General features: G+C 32.6%; 1 pseudogene; it reads right to left on the bottom strand.

Moving 5' to 3' along the window:
- Positions 1–12,120: 12,120 nt before the first annotated feature.
- Positions 12,121–21,080, bottom strand: part of LOC132613261 (cytochrome P450 83B1-like) — a 28,455-nt pseudogene continuing 19,495 nt past the window's right edge.

Below are 21,080 nucleotides of genomic sequence, written 5' to 3'. Positions count from 1 at the left end.
GGTGAAATCATATAAATACACTACTCATTTTTAAGCAACATGTACAAGTTAAAACCTGCTAATTGAATGCAGAGAGGGTTTGTTCCCATTATTCTCATTCTCAAAATAATGACCACATATGGTTTCTAGGACTTTGTCATTTTATCTCGACAAATACTTAGCTTAGTTGAAGCCAAAATCTATCATTTCGTTGTAACAACATTCGAATCCTTAATGCTAATGACAATATCTAGACTCTCCTTATCAATTCTTATTTAAAAATGACTATTGTTTACCGTATTTGCCCAAGAACTCTGAAAAGATCAGTTTGCTCCAAAACAAAATATTTTAAAAGAAACAGAGGCAAACTTAAGAAGGTAATTTGATAAACTGATATTCGATTCATATAAACGACACAGATAGCTCAATCTAATTACAAAGAGATAATAATACTCATGACCAGAGATAATAATACGCTTGACCTCACAGAAAACAGAAGGCCATTGTAGGCGTTTCCCTTAAATAAATCTAATTTATTAATTCAAATACTAAAATAGAGGGAAGGGATAACCAGATTCTAATATTTGCAGACATGTTGAAGCTCAAAAGAAAACTAATTATCTGGGCTAAATCATGCCAAAATAATAACGAACTTTAATCAACAAATTCATCTCTTCGAACTAACCATCTTAACAGCTAAAGATCCTAACAGATTCACGAAATCGCTTTTGAACACATAAATTTGTGATCACATTAAAGAAGAAAACGAAGACCAGCCTTTTACTTCCATAACTCAACTAAAAGCTAACTATTTGAAAATATATGTCATCTAATTACTCAAAATCTACATTGAAAGGGTATAAGGATAACTTAGTCCTTCTACTAACTAAAGCTTTAAAGCGACAAAAACTCTTAACACTAGTCACATAATCTTACTGATTTTAATTAAGCAGAAACAAGGGCTACAACACTTAATACAACAGAACCAAACCAAATCAAGCGGAAACAGAACCACAACACTAACGCAACAAAACTAGGGAAATATAGACTAAGACGAGGAAAATTACCTTCTTCGGGTGCAGCGAAGTGAGACGGAGGGTTCGATATGACCTCGAACACTTCAAAATTCAGTTCCCAGAAATAAGAGAGATTGATGAAAATCGAAATTTTGGCTTAGAGTATGTTTAGCAACAAAACGAATACCTTCAGTTTCTATGGAATTTTAGGCTAAAAGACTCAAATTTTCAAAGGGTTATTGTGCGGCTGAGAGCTTAATTCTTAGGGGGGGTTTCCTGAATTCAAAAATCCTTTCTTTCTTGAGGGGCCGTCCCACCTTCCCCAAAAAATCCCCTCTCTTATAGGCTCTGTTTTTGCGTTATGTTGAATGAAAAGAAAGACGCGTGGGGAACAAAGGGTAGTGGAAACGTGGGAGTTGGCAGTGGTATGGGAGATGTCAGAGATGAAGTGGGTGGTAACGTGGTGTGGGGTGGTGTCAGAGGAGAAACGTGGGTGTGGTGGAGGTTGACGGTGAAAGAGGGGTGTCAGGGGTAACGTGGAGGGAAGTGAGGAAAGGGAGAGGAAAGTGAAGGAGAACAGGGGGAGACAGGGGATGAGGTGGTGTGCGGCGGAGATGGAGGAGGGAAAGAGGGAAAGGGGAGAGACGAAGGGGAGTTGAGGGAGCGGCGGAAGAAAAAAAATGAGGGGAAACCCTAAAAGGGTTCCCCTTATTTTGAGTAAAACGAGTCAGACCCGGTCCATTTGTGGACTGGGTCAATTTTTAGACCGGGTATTAAAAGAATAGCTATCGAATTAAAACACGGACTGGTCTTCAAATTAGGGTAAAAAACATAGGCTGGTCAGAAAATATTTATGAGTTGATTGGACTTTGATTTGGAATCCGATAAATCAAAAATACAGACTGAGTGCAAGAAATAGTTTGGCTTCTGAACTTGAATAAAAGACCCATTTTAATTAATGATATACCAAGGGTGACAGAATATTGCTTACTACAAAAATGTGTGATTATTAGGACTCGGGTAATAAAATTATATGATGTTATAATAGCCGTGCAATAATATATTCCGAAAATCCTCAGTGAAATAAATACTATTATTCAATTATGCAAAGATAAATGCAATGCGTGTGCGTAAGCTGGTAAAATACTGAAATGATAAAAGTCGTGAACTATAATAATAATAATAAATAATAATAATAATAATAAATAATAATAATAATAATAATAATAATAATAATAAATAATAATAATAATAATAATGGCTAGTAATTGTAATAGAATAATGAAACGCCGGTATTGATTATAGTAAAAAATATAAATATATTTTTTTTTAATTTTCCAAAAATGTTAGAAGCGTAAATAGGTATTTCGGAGGAGAGGTGGGACAAAATTGGGTGTCAACAAGTTGATCGCTGGTGCAACCCCATCATAACTGAAAAGTGTTCTGAGTGCCCTCCCACTATTCTTACCTTGGTCTTGGCTCCATTATACATGTCCTTAATTACCCTAATGTACGCCACAGGTACCCCTCTAGTCTCCAAGCATCTCCATAGAACCTCCCTTGACATTTTGTCGTAAGCCGTATGAGAGATGGACTTTCAATTTATAGTAGTCCGAAACTTTTCCTCCAAGAAAGGATTATTCAAATATGGAAGAGATCTTTCCCACTAAGGAAACCTTTTCCATCAAGAAAACCTTTTGGAAATAAAATACAATTATGGTAGAATCTAAATAAAGTAGGAAATTCAGATCAAACCCTAACAAATCTCCCGTTGGCTCTAATTTTCTGGCAAAATATAATCTTGATTCTCCATCTTTATATAATTTTCAACACTGTTGCTTGCCATGGTTAAAAAAAGCCAAAATTTTTGTAGGTTAAATGGTTTAAAAAATATTTTATTTTATTTTTAAAGATGCAGCGGCAGGGATGTTGAAAATATGGTTGAAAATTCATATCCCCACATGCTATACTTTGAGTCTGAACAAAATCTTCATTATCGTGAAATTGGTTGCAGCTTGATTTGAACCCATCTTGAACCTGTATTCAACCTCGTCGAATCATTGACCGACTCATTGGCTCTGATACCACTTGTAAGAGATCGAAATAAATAGGGCGTCATGCGGAAGCTTACAATTGCAAACCATGAACAACGATAAATAAGACGACAAAGAAAACTGTACTAAACTGATATAAAAGAAAACATAATAAAACTATGAGAGAATAATCTCCCCCTTAACGAGACTCTTTAATGACTAAATTGTGGATGCTATTCTATGTTTTTGTGTGTGAGAGATGGATCTGCAATTTTTGAAAATTCGAAACTTTTCCTCCAAGAAATGATTATTCAAATATGGAAGAGATCCTTTCCACCAAGGAAACCTTTTCCATCAAAAATACATTTTTGAAATAAAACACAATTATGATATAATTCAAATAAGGCAGGAAATTCAAGGCAAACCCCAACAGTAACATGCTGTCACAAGACAAATTGTTATGCATGAAAATTTCATCTTGTAACAATTGGATCAACTTAGTGATGTCCGTATTGATTTCAAGTGGCAATAAGTTCATCCTTGGAGCTAGTTAGCTAGTAATTACGGCAACAATTTTTCTTGGAAGTGGTTGATCAATTGAAATCTACAACCATATTAACCAGCTATGTATCCCCATTCACCATGCCCATTTTTCTAACGCCTCCAATGCCACAAGCAATGTTTTAAAAGGCGTTTTCGGAGCGAGCCTCGGGGCGGGGCGTATCAAAAATGCCCCGAGGCGATGGTTCGAGGCGAAAGTCTCAAGAGGCGTATGCCCAGCAATTCGGGGCGTACGTCTGGACGTTTGGGGTGAGTTTATTTTGTTGGGGCGTAAGCCCAGAAAACTTCTTCAAATTAAAACAAAATTTGTTAAATAAGTCCTCAATATAATGCCCAAATTCTCAAAAGTCAACTAGTAATTACTCAAATATTTTAAAAAGGAACCGAAACATTAAATTTAAAAGTCACGACCTTTTTTTATTGCTAGAATGCCTAATATATGTTCTTTTCCAATTATTTATCTTGTCTTCTACTATCTCAAAAAAGTAATGAGCAGTCACTTGTGCTTGTAAGTAGCATATAATAGATTGTTCTGATTAGTGTTTTTGGGGGATGGAACATATATTTATAGTTTTCTTCAAATTTTTACACTATTTTACCTATTTAAAAGAATTTATTATAATTATATCCTTTTATGAAATACTAAAAATTAAAGTCCCATGAAGCTTACACCCCGTGTCTCGGGGCTTACGCCTCGCTGAGGTAGACGTAAAAAGTCTCGCCTTACGCCCCCGCCTTTTAAAACACTGGCCACAGGTAGAGGTCTTGCTTTTCACCGAACCATTTGCATTTGATTCGTTGGGCTTCATTGCAATTGTTTTATTTTTTTGTCAATTGAAGTTCCTCCTTCTAAGCTAGTCTTTGTTATCACTAGTCTTTTTGGATACGTTGATAAATTTAAAAAAAAAATCAAAGTATATTAAACAATATCAAGATATCACTACCCAAGTTGGATAAAAATGACTTTTGGTAAAAAACAATTCCCTCCGAGTCGTTTAAACACTTAAGAGTTTTTTGAAAATATTAAGGAAACATAAAAAATTTATAAAAAGTATATGAATGGATATATTTGTAAATAAATATTCTAGTTTTTTATTTTGATTTTATGGTAGGGATTTCTGAATTATCATGGAAGGTTTTTATTATAGAGGAGAATGTTACCTTTGTTCATTTTAATAAAGAAAAGGAAAAAAAAAAAAAACTTCTTTCTGTCTTAACCCAAAAAGATCAGTAACTAATTCATTCTTACAGAAGGACTACTTTAGTCCTTGCTTTTATGATTGTTTTCATGTGTGCTAATTCAACTTCCAAAAACTCTCCCATTTGTTGTGTTTGTTTACACTTTGAAATGATTCCAACTATCTTCATTATCTTTTTGTTTATGCTTTTTACCTTGCTTATGGATAATCTAATAATATAAAACATTAGCTTAATACCTAGATAATCCTTACACTTTAACATGTTTTATAAAATAGGCATTCAAACATATAGATACTTTAACTTGGCATATATGTGTCTTTTAGAAACAAGTAGCTTACGTAGCAAAGAAGTGTGTGTCAAAGGAATTCTAAGCGTGTCAATGTGTATCTTTACAGCTTTTTTCTATTTTTATATTTGAAAAAGCTTTAAATTTCAATCCATCTCCTCCGGCGAATATTAGATAGGAAAAAATGGCTATTCCGGCTCAAAATTCAAACAAAATCAAAACTACTTAGCATTCAGATCAACAAGTATCTCAAAAATATAAATTTTCAAACTAGAAATCGAAAATCAACCCAAAATGAAGTAAGTCTACTAGATAACTACCCATAGCTTCATCTGGATTCCTCCATTCTTACATTACAAAGATAAAACCCAGTAATTCAAGCTTAAAAAACTCAAGTACTTAACAAAAACTTCAGATTCACACAAGCTATCAAATTAGAATATAAAAAACATCAAAGTTCAAACTTTAAAATTGAAACCCAAAACAGAGTGAATATTAAAAGAAGAAGAAGATGGATTAGTCTTTCTTTATTTTATTTCTTTTGTATTTTTAGTTATTTTTTAAATAAAGTTGTAATGTTTATCTTCAAATTCCATGTGTCATTAAATGATCGGTCTCATTTGAAGCAAGTGTATTTCACACACTTGGTCCTGTGAATACCAGTGCTCAGAAGACATATATTTGTCAAGTTAAAATTTCTAACTGACCACTAATTTGAGTGTTTATCTTACAAAACGTGTCAAGTTTAAAATCTATCTAGATATAAATGTAAAAGCATGCTAATATGCTATTAGTTTGCAAGATCGTGATATTGTCTACTCATTAAGAGAGAGAGGGAGCGCTCCTGATTCATCAAGAATCGACCATTAAAGAGATTAATAGATGAGGGATAATATATCATAAAAGTGAATAAAGGGTATAATTATCCTTTTATGAGCACTAACATTTAATCTATATATTTTTAAAAAGAGAATAGTTTACAATAGAATTGTGACAAGTGGTAGCACAAGAAAATGTCATGTGTTATTTTAGGACAAAAATTAGGTATTTAATTAATAATTAGTTAATCTTTTGAATTGAATTCAAATCTACTGATTTACAATTTAAAAAATATAAAATTATATTAAAAGGGACGTGCTCCAAAATATTAGAGTCAACCATAACCGCAATCATCCAATATGGGCTGAGCACGTTCTAGGTTGCGAATGTTCTTTTCTTTTCTTTTTTCTCTTTTTTTTTTTTCTTTCTTCTCTTTTTTTTTTTTTTTTTTTTTTTTGTGTGTGTGTGTGTGTGTGTGTCAAATACATGCTGCTGTTGTGCAATTACTTTCTTATTTGGTTACTTGGTAAAAAAAATTATAGCATCTTTTTTCCTTTCTTTTCAAGTCACGTTAGATATTTTCCTCAATTTTGTATATTTGAATGTAAGTTTTAAAAAAAATGAATTTAAGAATTAACTAAACTCTCAATCGTGCCCTAAATTTAAGCTCCATTTACTTCTTTTTATATTGAATTGAATTACTAAATCCATATCTAATTGAGTTTTTTGAATTTGAAACTGATTATAACTTCTCCACAAGGTTGTACTGCTTTAAAACCCACGTTTTTTGGCTCCTTCTTTATAGCAACTAAAACACAAATTTTTATCAACACTAACCAATTGAAGTTTTTTAATTTGAAAATGATTACAATTTAGAGCTTTATTATTAGGGATAATCAAGTTATAAACCACACGATATATGTTTCTTTTTTAAAAAGAAGTTATTATCTTTTTGGATTAGTAAAACAAATAAATAAATAAAGTTCTATAGTTGATAAACCTAACTATGATTTTAAATTAGGAACAGTTACAACTTTTAAAAATTTAAATTTTAATAAATAAGTTAGTGATTTAGGTATTTTCTTAGTTCCATTTTATTTTGGTCTAGCGATTTAGTCCAAAAATAATTATCTAATATTTTTATCATTATATTTATTCTTATCTAAAAAATGGTGACAAAAAGAGAAATAAACAAAAAGACAAAAAAAAAAAAAAAAATTATCCTTAGGTAACCAAACCTGCACGCCACCAAAAGCTCGGAAAATTCGCCCCACCTGCACGTCCCTTCCCCTATTTTCCCTCATCACGTTGCACACTCACACACACGTCCTACACTACACATACATGCACATAATACACGACCATCACCTGCACTCTGCTTAAGCATGCCAAACAGTTATTCAAGTTTGCAGATACTTATAGAGGTTTGTACAATATCAACATTCCCAAAGTACAAGATTTTTATAATTCTACTGAACTTTTATTTGTCATGTTGTATATATCATCGACTTGGTCTTTAAATTTCTTCATATTACTCCGTTGTCTTCTCTTCTTTGTTAGTATTTATTTTACTAGCTAATTGATTGATCAATCATTAAATTTAACTTTTTCCTTTTTATTTCTACCAAAAAGTATCAATCCAACGGACACGAGGAAACTAAAATAAAATTCAAGATTGCAAGCAAAATGGATCCGGCGAAAACCATCAGGTAAAGTGTATTGGCATAGATAAGAAATTTACATTATTATTATTATGTGTTTAAGATTTTTGTATTGTTTATTTCTGTTTATGTCGATCCACTTTTCACCAATAATAAGATTTCAGTTGCTATACATAGTATATATTCTTTTATTCTTTATATTATAGTATATATTCTTTCACTCTTTATATTATATTATTTCTAACAGTTTATAGAAATATACAAGGAATAAGACTTTCTTGAACTTTGCAATTTATATATGGAGATAGTAACAACATTAGCTTCATGTATAGCTCATCACACAACAAATTGATCTTGCCTACTAAACTTATTCTTTTTCGCTTGAGCATTTTAACACCTTTATTTTGTTACCGTAGCAAAATGACGTGTTTGTATCAGGATTAAAAAAAGAACTTGCAATAGAATATCAAAATTTGATTAAAAGTTGACTGTAGCAAGATGACGTGTTTGTATCTAGATAGCATTATACTTGATGTACGACAAGGATAATTAGGATCTTAAAATTCTAGCCTTTCAAAAACATACTTGATATACATATTATTTTAAGAAATTCTTATTCTATTTCTAACATCTTATTAATTGGCAGTCTTTTTGAGTTGTAAAATTTAAAGATTCAACGTTTTAACCTCTTATATACATAAATCAACCTTAATATTTCTTCTCAAAGTTATCACTGGCCACCATGGCTTTTTTCAAGAGTTATTTCTTCTCCTATTTTTGTTAGTGAAACTTACATAAACAACTACCTTTTAATAGCTTCTAACAATTTATAGCTACTTTTTCTACATTTACAAATCTTAGCTAGTTTTTGTTGTATTTGGTTGTATTTCGCGTTTTTGAAATACAGGGAAATGCACAGAAATACAAAATCCGGGAGAGTTCGCATTTTTCAAATACACTGAAATACAAAATCTGGCAGAGTAAAAATAGGCTGTATTTATGGAATAGATTCTCTTCTTTCATTTTAAATGGTAAGTCAAATTAAATCAACCATGTATGACGACGCATAACTGTTGAAGTTCCATAACAACCCACGTTTCTCTCTCCAAATTACTCCATTCCAAACTTTTAGAAATACTTCCAAATACAGAAAAATATACACTGAAATACAATGAAATATGGTTGATTGTTTAAGAAATATAAAATTTTAGTATGTGTATGTACAATGGAATACAATGAAATATATCAGAAACTGTTTCATAAATTAGAAATACATTGAAATACAACGAAATATACTGAAATATATTTCCCAAGATTTTTCATTTCACTATTTCTAACCACCATCAATCATAGCTGTCCAGCTAACATTATCCTTGGTAGAAACCAGACGAAATTCATCCATTGCCTTATTCACCAACCCATGATCAAGATAACATGATATCGTAACAGTAGAAGCAACAATATATCTTTGAGGCATTTCATCAAACACCTTCTTCACATCATTATATCTTTGAGTGCCATACTTACTTGAAAAGATTGTAACTTGAGCATATGCATATCATAACGAGAAGGAAAAAAAAAATTAACAGGATTGAGATTGAGGAATAGTTGTCATTTGGTGCATTTGCAGGAGTAGTTGAGTTCCAACAGATTTGAGTCGCATTTACATGTTGGTAATAACTCCAAGAAAAGTAGGGAATTGAAATCAACTTCTACTAGATCATTGAATCAGATATATACTGTGCAATCACAAAAAGCTTAAGCTTTACGATTGTGATGTTCATTATTCCAAATCCGATCAACTTGTTTGAAGGGAGCTCGATCTCAGCCGATCCGGATCCGGTGAGAAGAACTCGATCTTAATCGATTGTGTAGGGTTGGAGAACTCGATAACCGTCCAGATCTGAGAAGAAGCCATGGATTCTGGCATCACCGATGGCAAGAGGAGAGAGAATTTTTTTCTGGCATCACCGACAGCAAGAGCAGTCTTAGTTGCGGTGGCGCTAAGAAGATGTCGGAGCCGAGGCGGCAGTGAGGGGAAAGGGAAAGAGGAGAGAGAATATTTTTAGGGGTTGGAGAAGATGATAAATGTGTAGTGAGGGAGAATAAAGAGGTACATGTATTTCAAAAGTCATTGGATTAGTTATGAAATGTAATTTTGGAAAAATAAAGCTACAAAAATTAAATAAAAAAATAAGGTAGTTATTATTCATAAATAAGTCTTAGAGGTAGCTATGACAGGTAAAAATTCCTTTTTGTTATATTGATTACTAGCTCTATTCATGCATATCGAATTCTTCACATTGGGCCTTATATTTGTGTCGAATGAAATTATATATATATAGATACATAATAAAGTCTCTTAATCAATTATATTTATTTTTTGTTTACTTTTTATCCCTTCTCAAAATAGAGGACATATAAATTGTAAATATAGATGGTTTAATTTTATTATTTTTAAAATTCTCAGACTAGGAAATTGAAACAATTATCTATTATTTACTTAAATATACAGCTATATGTGAAAATATACAAAAAAAATAAAATAGTATTCTTATAAGTTAAACGTGTCAGCTAGCTCAAAGTCGTAGGAGAATTTGTTCTATTGAAGACCTCTTCATGTTTTATCAAAGTCTTTTCTGTCTCAAGATTAATAAAAAGTAAAAAAAAACTTCTTCATAAAATTTAAGGCCCCGTTTGTCCATAGATATCAAAAAAAAAATTCACTTTTTTTGGAATTTTGGAGTTGGAGTTGTGTTTGGCCATAGTTTTTGAAATTGTAGTTTTTGGTGAAATGTAGTTGTAAAAAAGTGAAAAAAGTGAATTTTTTTGAAAAACAAAATTTTCGAGTTTTCGGTATTCCGGAATACAACTTCAAGTTGTATTCGGAATTCTCATGGCCAAACGTTGATTCCGGAAAAAAGAGAAAAAAAAAATTCGAAATAAAGTGAATAATTCTTATGGCCAAACGGGGGCTTAGTCAAACTTTTATCTTATTGAATCATTTCATATTTATTTTGTGGTTATTAGTGGATATTTAACATGTTATTTTCAAACCAAAAATAAAAAATTCTTCTCTATTTAAAGCATGTAGATTGCAAGATTGATATGATGAAATATTTTTTCCCTATAGTACATATCTATTTGCAAATTTTTGGCTTCAATTCTAAAGTTAATTTCAATAATATCATTTTGTATCAGATCTTACATTATGAGTCACTGCAAAATTTATATTAGAAGGATGTCATAAAACAAAAACAGAGAAAACATTATACTTTATGGATATCAAACATTTGAATTACTTTGAAAGTTAGGAAGTTTTCTTGACACATCGACAAAGAATATAAAAGGTCAAGATGTGATTATTCATTATGTATTATATTGTAATTCTAATAAATTTGGTGTATTTTTGAAATTTGGACTAATAGTCTATAAAATAAATTAATGATAAAAGAACCGCACAAAGAAAACAATGAAGAGTACATAAAAATCACGAAGAACATGCGAAATTTTTTACTGCGTGAACAAGTTCTCATTAACAATAATATGTGAAGTAAAAATGATGACGTCAAAATAATTATTCAATTGGTGCTAAGTATATTTAATATAGAATGATAATTATACATATTCATAAAAATGTCAATCTCCGTTAACAAGTGTGTCTTAAAGTCGTGTTGATGGGATGGACAAATATTAAAGGTACACACCACGCATTGCTTCTGAGATAGTAAAATATTCAATTTTTATGTTTTTAATTTTTTAATTTAATTTCTATTATATAAAATTAGTTAGGATGTTGAGGGTTTGGTTTAGAATATATAGCTATATCGGTGGAGTTGATCTGTGGAAAAATTAGATCCTGATAACTTCACCAGTCAGATGCATTATTAAATCATCGAATTGTTTTTTGTACTATCTATATCTTTGGTGCAAAAAAAAAATTCTATTATTTGTATAGGTATAAACGGTTGAAACTAAACTATTTGGAATCTCGAATATTAAAACACTATTTATTTCAAATGTGTGGATTCAGAAATTTTACGAAATTTTTTACGATGATGGTGGCATTAGATAAATTAGAAAATTGAATTGTCGGCATCACTAAGATTTTTAAGATGAATTTAAATTTTATGCGGTACAACTTCTTCTATGTTATTACTATGTTGTGTTAGTATAATTTCTTAATCTGTTAACAGTATTCAAAATGATAAGAACTTAAAGCCATTATAACTCTCTCGGCTTTTTCTTCTTTGCAACGATCCACGCATCGCGCGGGTACTCATACTAGTTCTTAGTTAAAAACTATATATCAGAGGGTTCGTCTCAAAAGTTGAAACTTGGGGCGGTGAATTTAGGTTAAAATATGACATTCCTAAGATTAAGTGCAATGCAAAGTGAATCCAAAATTTAAAGTCAGCAAATTCAGCATGCGGATGATTTTATTATATTTTCTCACATTTAAATGTGTTTTAGACATGTATACATAATTCAAGTAAAATAAAATGAATTCGACTGACTTCACAGAACTCGGTTTAGATCCTTATAAGAGGATAGCTTACATGAATCTACAGATAATTCTTAGGCATAAGGTAAAGCTCATTTTTCTTATGCATGGTAATTCCAGGCCTAACATCTATGTCAATGTCCTTTTTTTTCATTGCACAAGGTCACTCCCAATCAAACGCGTAAAGAAGATTTGATAACACAAGTTCTGTGGATATAACCCCAAGTGTAATCCCTGGGCACCATCTTCTTCCTGCTCCAAGTGGAATTAGCTCATAGTCTTTTCCTTTGAAATAAGGGTGTCAAGTGGGCCTGGCCAGGCCATTTAAACGTGGGCCACAAGGGGGCGGGTCGGGGCCAGCCGGGTTGTAAGTTAGGGGGTCGGGCTTGGAGAGGGAAAAGGGTGTCCGGCCCAGCCCACCCCGGATAGGGGCTACACCTCGGGCTAACCGGGCCGAGATTTTTTTTTTTAAAGTTCTAATACAAAAATAGACATTTACATTTACTAATAATAATAAAATTAACATTTACATCTAATGATAAAATTGCTAAATTAAAAAAAAGTTTAGTCGTTTTCAAATTCAAAAAGCTAGCCGTTGTAAATTTAAAAAACTAGTCGTTGCTAATTTTATTTGAACCCCTAAAGTTATGAATAACTTCACTTTGGTCATATTTTCAAACTATAAATACCCCTCCATTCTTCTTCATTTTCACACAATTCTTCCACAATTCTCTCTTTATCTAGATTTGTTGTTCAACTAGTGTACATTACTTCACCTCCACCTTCTCCTCGAGTTCGAAGATCAACTTCAAGTGCGGTGTGGATGCATTTTGAGTGAGTAAATGAGAAACATGTTAAATGTCAACATTGTGGTGACATATATCTCCACAAGTCCAGAGTGTCGGGTATTAGCCTATTAGGGGGGTGGGGGGTGGAGGGGGGTACCGGTGTGTTGCGTAGACACTTGTGAAAAGGCATGAAATTGAACTGAATGATTTATCAAAGGTATATTTGTTGAGATAAGTACAATCACAATCTAATATATACTATTTACTAAAAATGTATCAAAGGTATATTTGTTGAGAAAACAAGATTGTCTAGCTTTAAAAGACAATTTTAAAGAAAATTAAAGTGCTCCGTAAAAAGAGACTCCTAATTTATTGGGATACAATGTTTTTAAAATACTTATTATTAGTAATAAATGTAGTACTTATCTTTTTTTTTTATTTGAAGTGGGCCGGGTCGGTGCCCCGGTGGGCCATCACCCAAGCTACTGGTGGGCCGGGCTGGTGGGATGTCCACCTTGTCCGGCCCAGCCCCCTAATAAATCTCACCTAGCCCAACCCCTTACACCTCTTAGTGGGTCTGGGCCGGGCCGGTGGTGGGCCCGGTTTACCGGGCCGGGTTAGGGCTAGCCCGGCCCACCTGACACCCTTACCTTGAAATCGATATTGTTATTCAAGAATCTCTCTGGTATAAATTCTTCTGAATTTTCCCATACTTCAGGATCTCTTGCAATTGCCCATGAGTTAACTTGAATTATAGTTCCCGACTGAATTTCATACCCTTCTAATGTGGACTTTTTCATCGATTCTCTTGGCACTAGGAGTGGAATTGGTGGATATAATCTAAATGTCTCTTTTATCACTGCTTTGAGATAAGACATATTTTGAATATCATCTTCATTCACAATACCTTTATCTCCAATTGATTTTCTTATTTCTTCTTGGACTTTCTTCATGGATTTTAGATTCTTCATCAAGGCTGTCATTGCCCATACTATTGCAGCTGCGCTAGTATCTGATTCTGCAACTAACACATTCTACACAAGTAAATTGATGTGGAAAGAAGATAAAAATTGTCAATTAATGAGAAATTCTCAAGGCAATAATAAACACATTTGTACTCTACTTATTGCACGTATATTAATGTGGCAAAATCAATCTATAGTTAATAATCGACCCAACAAAGTTTAAACTGACACGTCTGTTGACTTTATCCTCGGGTTTAATTCGAAACAAGGTATTGGGTTAAAATTAACGAGTCCAATAATGTAACCCGATGGGACAAATTGCAATCCGAAATTACATATACAAAATCAAATTTGGAGATAATTGCAAATTATGAAAATCTGAAATAATATAAGCTAACAATTTAATAAAAATAAAATAGCTTTCAGATTATTTCAAAAAGCAACATAAAGGGAGGGGGAGATCATGTTGGACATTTTGAGTTATGACCTGTCATTTGACCCAGCTTTCTCAACTCAGCTAATTTTTACTCAAGTAAAGTTTGAGTGGGTAGGATCATGATCCAATTTGACCCACCCATGTTTGATCCAACCCGCTCATTTACCAATGGTATATATATACACGTGTGTGTGGGCGCGCGAGTGCACATGAAATAGGTAGGTTTTAGACATGGAAACTTACCATTAGAAGTCCTTTTATGTCCTCCAAAGTGAGATCAATTGGTGCTGATTTCTCTTTCCTCAATTGAAGCAAAAGATCAATAATATCTCCTTCCATAGATTTTGGCCTACTAGGGTTGTGATGCTGCTCAATGAGTTCTTCATAAACCTCTTCTAAATCCTTAAAATTCCTCTTAAGTCTATATGTCAATCCAGTAAGTTTATCAATCTAACCTAAACATGGGCAAAAATCAGACACAAAAAAGCTAGCTATCATAGCTTGCGTTTCAGCCAAAATATAATCAAATCTCTTCCTTTTAAATTCAAAATATAAATTATTAATTTAAAATTCAGTAATTTAAAAGATTTTCTAGAATTTTAAACATATAAACTTCAAATTCTAATTTTGACACTGAACTTCTTGTGATTTCCAGCTAGTGCTCACTTACTTTTTTTGATGTGTAAATTATTTTTCATATTGAAGCATGAACAGATAATGTATGAGTGCTCATAGTTTCTTCCATTATCATAAATCAAACAAGGTGTGGTAAGAAAAAACAAGTGGTCGTAGTTTCTTCCATATCTTTCTTGTAAATAGAATAAATTTTTATTCCTTCACCGATAAAAATATATCTCTTTCTCATCAAAGAACTATAGCATGGGACACTGATCTCATCACCACTCTCTTTTTATGGGTTTCTAACACGAATTAAAACCTCCCAAAATCAACCCCGGAGACCGACCTTCGGGAGTCGAGTTTTTGGATAAACCATCCTCAAAACGGAGGTCGATAAAATCCTGACGAAAAAAAAAACGACCTCCTAAGGTCTGCTCGATTTTTTGACACCCAACCTGAAAAATATTAAAAATACCGACCTCGTGAGGCCAATAGTTCTATTTAGATTAATTATTTTTATTAAATGTCGACCACCTGATGTCGGTATTCTTAATTATTTATATATGATTTTTATTAGATACCGACCTCTAGACTTTGATTTTTTTTTTTTTTTACTAACAGACCTCCGGAGGTCGATAATATTGAATTTATTTTTTTTCCGGAGAAACCGAGCTCCTGAGCTCGGTTTCCTGTGTTTTTTTTTTTTTTTGGCAACCGACCTTAAAGCTTCGTACTTGATTTCGGTCCTTAGAGGCTCGTGGCTTGTTGGCTTTCAAATATTTCTATGTTATGTTGGAATTTCAATTTTTCAGTCTATATTAATGACACAGCTGAATAGCTTTTGTTGGTGTACTAAGTTTATTAATACTGTTCAGATAGTTAGAACATGATTCACACCACGAATTGTACAAGATGGATGTCCAGCAGGTCCCCCTCCCCCTCCCCCCTCCCCCCTACCCCCGCCCCAGTTAGGGGCATAACTATTGGGGATCGAAATAAATACGGCGTCATGCAGAAACTTATAATTGCAAATCGTGAACGACGATAAATAAAACGACAAAGAAACCTATACATATAAAAGAAAGCATAAAACTATGAGAGAATAATCTCCCACTAAACGAAACTCTTTAATGACTAAATTGTGGATGCTATTATGTGTTTTTGTGTGTCAGAGACATTCTTCAATTTACAGAAGTCCGAAACTTTTCCTCCAAGAAAGGATTGGTCTCATTTGACATGTCAATAGCAAGTGTATTTCACACACTTGGTGTTGACACCTAATTTTCACTGCATAGGACGCGTATTTTAATTCTCAAAATTCCCGAGTCAAAGACGGAGCGAGAATGCACCTTCAAAATTAAAAATTCAAAAATCCTAAGAAAATTGCAAAAATTGACGTTTAATTATTATTTTCATAAAAATTAACAATTACAAGAAGTTATGAGTTATTTACTGTCACAAACGTAATTTGAGAAGAAGATACATATCCCGCTCCGCCTGACTCGGGAAAATTGTTAATTAAAGACGACGTATGAATTACTGCTCATTTTTACCGCATTTGTTTCCATTTTTAAATATTTCTCAAAAGTATATCAATATTGGACTCGTTTCAAAGCTCGTATTTTAAAATGACGTATTATGATTTTTATCTTGCCAAAATATTATTTTACAGGGGCATTTTGTGTTAATTAATTTTTTACTATCTACTATTTTAAAAAAATGTGTATTATTTACTTCCCCCCTCTTTTTTTAAAACGGAAAAGGTCCAAAAATACCCTTAAACTATTGAAAAAGGCTCATAAATACCATCCTTCCATCTTTTGGTCTAAAAATACCCTTCCATCCACCTTTTAGGTCTAAATATACCCTTAAGGTTTGTTTTTGGCTCAAATATATCCTTTAAACTAACAGAATATGTTTTTTTTTTTTTTTTTTTTCGGAAAAGGTCCAAAAATACCCTTAATATATTGAAAAAGGCTCATAAATACCCTCCTTCCACCTTTTGGTCTAAAAAAATATGAACGAAATAAGTTTTTTTTTTTGGGTTTTTTTTGCATTTCATGTATTAAAAAACAAAATAGGAAATTATAATTTTTTTTTCATTTCGTGTATTAAAAAACGAATAGATAAAAAAAATTAATTTCGTTCATATAAAAACGAAATTGGAATATATATATATATATATATATATATATATATATATATATATATATATATATATATTTTATTTCGTTGGTATATATATTTTCCAAGTTCGTTTTTATATGAACGAAATTAATTTTTTTTATCCTATTCGTTTTTTAATACACGAAATGAAAAAAAAAATTATAATTTCCTATTTTGTTTTTTAATACACGAAATGTAAAAAAAAAATTATAATTTCCTATTTCATTTTTTTATTCATGAAATGCAAAAAAAACCCAAAAAAAAAACATATTTCGTTCATATTTTTTTAGACCAAAAGGTGGAAGGAGGGTATTTATGAGCCTTTTTCAATAGATTAAGGGTATTTTTGGACCTTTTTCGAAAAAAAAAACAAAAAAACATATTCTGTTAGTTTAAAGGGTATATTTGAGCCAAAAACAAACCTTAAGGGTATTTTTAGACCTAAAAGGTGGATGGAAGGGTATTTTTAGACCAAAAGATGGAAGAAGGATATTTATGAGCCTTTTTTCAATAGTTTAAGGGTATATTTGGACCTTTTCCGTTTTAAAAAAAGAGGGGGGAAGTAAATAATATACTTACCCTCTCCCCCCCCCTCCCCGCCCCCCAGCCACACCAAAATTTATTTTCCTTGGAACCCGTCATTTTATTACCCTAAGTACACTTCGGCTCTTTCTCTTTTGCGAGAAACTGATGGCGGCTAGGGTTTCAACCAGGCGGTGCCACCGCTGTCCCACCGTTCATCCACCATTTTTGATCCTATGTGGGTATTTCCCCACCATTTCCCGTGGTGTGGGATGCCATGGGCGAGCCTACAAGGCTCTAGCCATCTTGTGCCACCACATCACAATAGGGAAATGGTGTGTGGTGATTTGCTCAGGGATTAACACCCTCCTCGTACTGTTATATCGACGTGTAAGGTCTGGATTATTTTCCAACGGTCCTTTTGGATCGTTTCTGATATGATTTTTGTCTTTGTGTGTGACTAGGTGCGTTCGTGATTTCTATTATGTACCGATTGGGAATCATTCTGTCCTTGGGTGTACTATTTTCGTGTGATTTTAGATTTTTTTTGCCATTAGTACGATTAGGATAGAATCCCTTTTTGTTTTACTCGATTTTGAATTCTGATTTGTGCATGAGGGGGAAATTCATTTAGAATGGTCTAGAATCTTCCATTTTTGTCCCTAGGGTAGATTCTTCCATGCTATAAATAGATATTGTATGTGCCATTAGAGGGGACTTTTCTTTTTCTGAAAACAAAAGGGGCTGCTACTAGTACTCGAATATGAGGGCTTGAACCTTTTGATAATTTCCCTAAAATATATTACAAATATACATACATTACCAAAATAGATATATAGATACTACTTTGATATAGAAGAGATTACTTTGAAAAACAGTGCATTACACTTGAAAAAAGAAGAAGAGAAGAATGCTTGCAAAAGGTTTTTGAAGTGTTGTTGTTGAAGGCTTGATTCAATCTCCTCTTTTGATCTTTAGGTTGCCTTCGCAAGAGGTAATATCCCTATCCTATTATTTAAATCAGTTTCAGTCTTTATATGAGTTTAAATGATTATATTATTGTCTAAATGTGTGCTTGAAGCTTTGTTTCACTAGTTTGGATACATTTCTGCCTAGTTTAGTTAATATCGAAGTGTTGATATTGTTTAAAATTGATATAATATGATTGAGCCTGTTTTGAATCATGTTTGAGGCTTGTTTTGTTGTTTCCCCTTCTGGGATTTAGAACTAGGAAATGGGATTTAGAGGGTATTGTTTGGAGCTTAATATCATTTATATCAAGTTATCTAAAGTTCCAGTTTCTTTGTTATATAATGCAGTTCATTAGATTTGAGCATTTAATCCCTTTCTTGTGATTTTTTGTTCCTATGCTGTGAATAGGATCCTGTCTAGCAATAATAGATCAACTTTGTCTACTGGTTTAGTTGTTTGATGTAGTTTTTGATCCTAGACATGGTCTCAGATTGATTCTGCTATAAAAAATTTAAATTTCTGCCTTTAGAAGCCTGTTAAAGTCTAAGTTTTAGAAGTCAAAATTGATCCTTTTCCACCATTTTGGTTTCGAATCATCTCTAATGGTTTAACTTCCTTTAAATGGGTAACTTAAGGTTTTTTTTGAAATTTTCTTGTTAATGGAATCCTTGAAGTCTTAAAATTTGTGTGTATTACTAATATTTGCCTAGAATTTGCCATAAAAAGAAAGAAAGGGTTTTTTTTGCTTAGACTTTGGTGTGTGGATCTCATTTTTAATATAACAGGTTTCCTTTTCTCTTGCTAGTTAGATTATCATGGAATGCTGTTATGTTTTAATTTGGACTTTGAAATGCTAAGTAGGCAGACCTTATACATCTTTGTTGCTTGAATAAATAGGGGTATAAAAGAGCTTAAACTAAACTTAAGAAGCAAGAGTAAAACTTAGTATTAGTTCAGCCTTTTGTTCTTATCTTCCTATGTGCCTGATTTCTTGGAGTCTTGGTCTATGATGGAAATTTCTCTTCTAAAGTAGTCTCATGAGTTGACCAAAGGATCAAACTTTGCTGAATTTACTGTCATGCTAAAATCGAGGACAAAATTTGCTTTTGAAAGATAAACAAGGTGTTTGCTAGTTGTTTGTAATCCCAGACCTGTATATTCACATGTTCCTCCATCCTCTCTTGTACTGTTCAGTCTAAATATAGTGTTGGTGATCTAAGAATGGAGTCATGATCCCTTATGCCCAAGGCCTAGTTATTTGTGAGTGGTTCTATGAGAGTTCTCCTCTGTTTGTGATTACTGTGACCTTATCTGACCTTTACTCATACTCAAGGTAGACTCATGCTCACATGACTCTTATGAACTTGTTTAACCTTGTTCTGATCACCCTCTATAACTGAGTGAGACCTTTGTTGTATTCTTTACTCTGTTTTGGACTTTTGTGTGTAAACTTTAAATAAAATCAAATTTAGAATTCTGTTGATGTTTCATGAAGTTGACTTGGATCTAAAATGATTTTAGTAAACAGTTAAGGCCTCTACGACTTAAAATAGGCTAAGATTAGAAATTTAGAAGCCATGACCTTAAACTTGCTACTTGATTTTGTGGTACCTTGTTATGATATAAGTAAAACTAGGTAACTCACTACTATTTAGTTAGTCTAAGAGGTGTTAAAAGATGTAATTATTAGAAATCATGTGGCATTTGCTTGTTTTGATTGAGGCCAGAACATATTGCTTGCTTACCTTGCTTTACCATTTCTGAACTTTGCTAAGTTATATGAAGATAAAGGGAATTTTTCTTGTAACTTGTTGGATATATTTGGGACTGCTTAGATGGAAAGTTAGTAGAAATATGAAAGATGTAAGGTTGGTGATTGATCTCTGATCCTAGAAGAGTATAAGTGCCATTTTAAACATTGTGTGTGCTTGTCAATGCCTTTTCTGTTAGCTTATTTAGGAAAGGTGGAAGTGTAGGGAGGTTGGAGGTTAAATCTCTGTTAAAACTAAGTATAAAAGTCTAAACTAGTTCTTAAGACTACTGTGTGACTTGTTTTCCCTTTTTTCCTATTATTTACCTAGGATGTTCTGCAGTCTATTCTTTCTTAAAATTGTGCTCTTTTAAGTTGATACTTGAATATAGTTTTCTGGAAATTGTTGTGCGTAGTATTTCAATATATAAGAATGGGCGTAGGGTTTAAAGCCAAGCAAAAAACTGCAGGAAAGGGTTGAATTCAGTTTGTATAGTTTGTTTTTTTTTTCTTTGCCATTTGCTTGATCAATTCTGGGCTTATATGATATTACCCTGTCTTTGCTTGTTGTTTGAGAGTACCATGACCTGATTTACCACTTGAAATTTCAATAAAGTACCACAAAATTACTCTATCTCCCTAACTGGATCATATGATTTAATTCCCCCATAGAAAGTTTAGAAATAAGGACTAGGAGTATGGTCCCTGGCTTGTTTTTTTGTCTCATTTACCTCAATCTTGAACTGCTGTACTTCCTTGCCTTTCTACTATCAACACCACTTGTCTAGTCACCTAAAAGTGTGC

This window comes from Lycium barbarum, chromosome 10, assembly GCF_019175385.1.
Source record: "Lycium barbarum isolate Lr01 chromosome 10, ASM1917538v2, whole genome shotgun sequence".
Lineage (NCBI taxonomy): Eukaryota > Viridiplantae > Streptophyta > Magnoliopsida > Solanales > Solanaceae > Lycium > Lycium barbarum.
The sequence above is the reverse complement of the archived record's forward strand: the minus strand, read 5'-3'. Positions and strand labels throughout refer to the sequence as shown.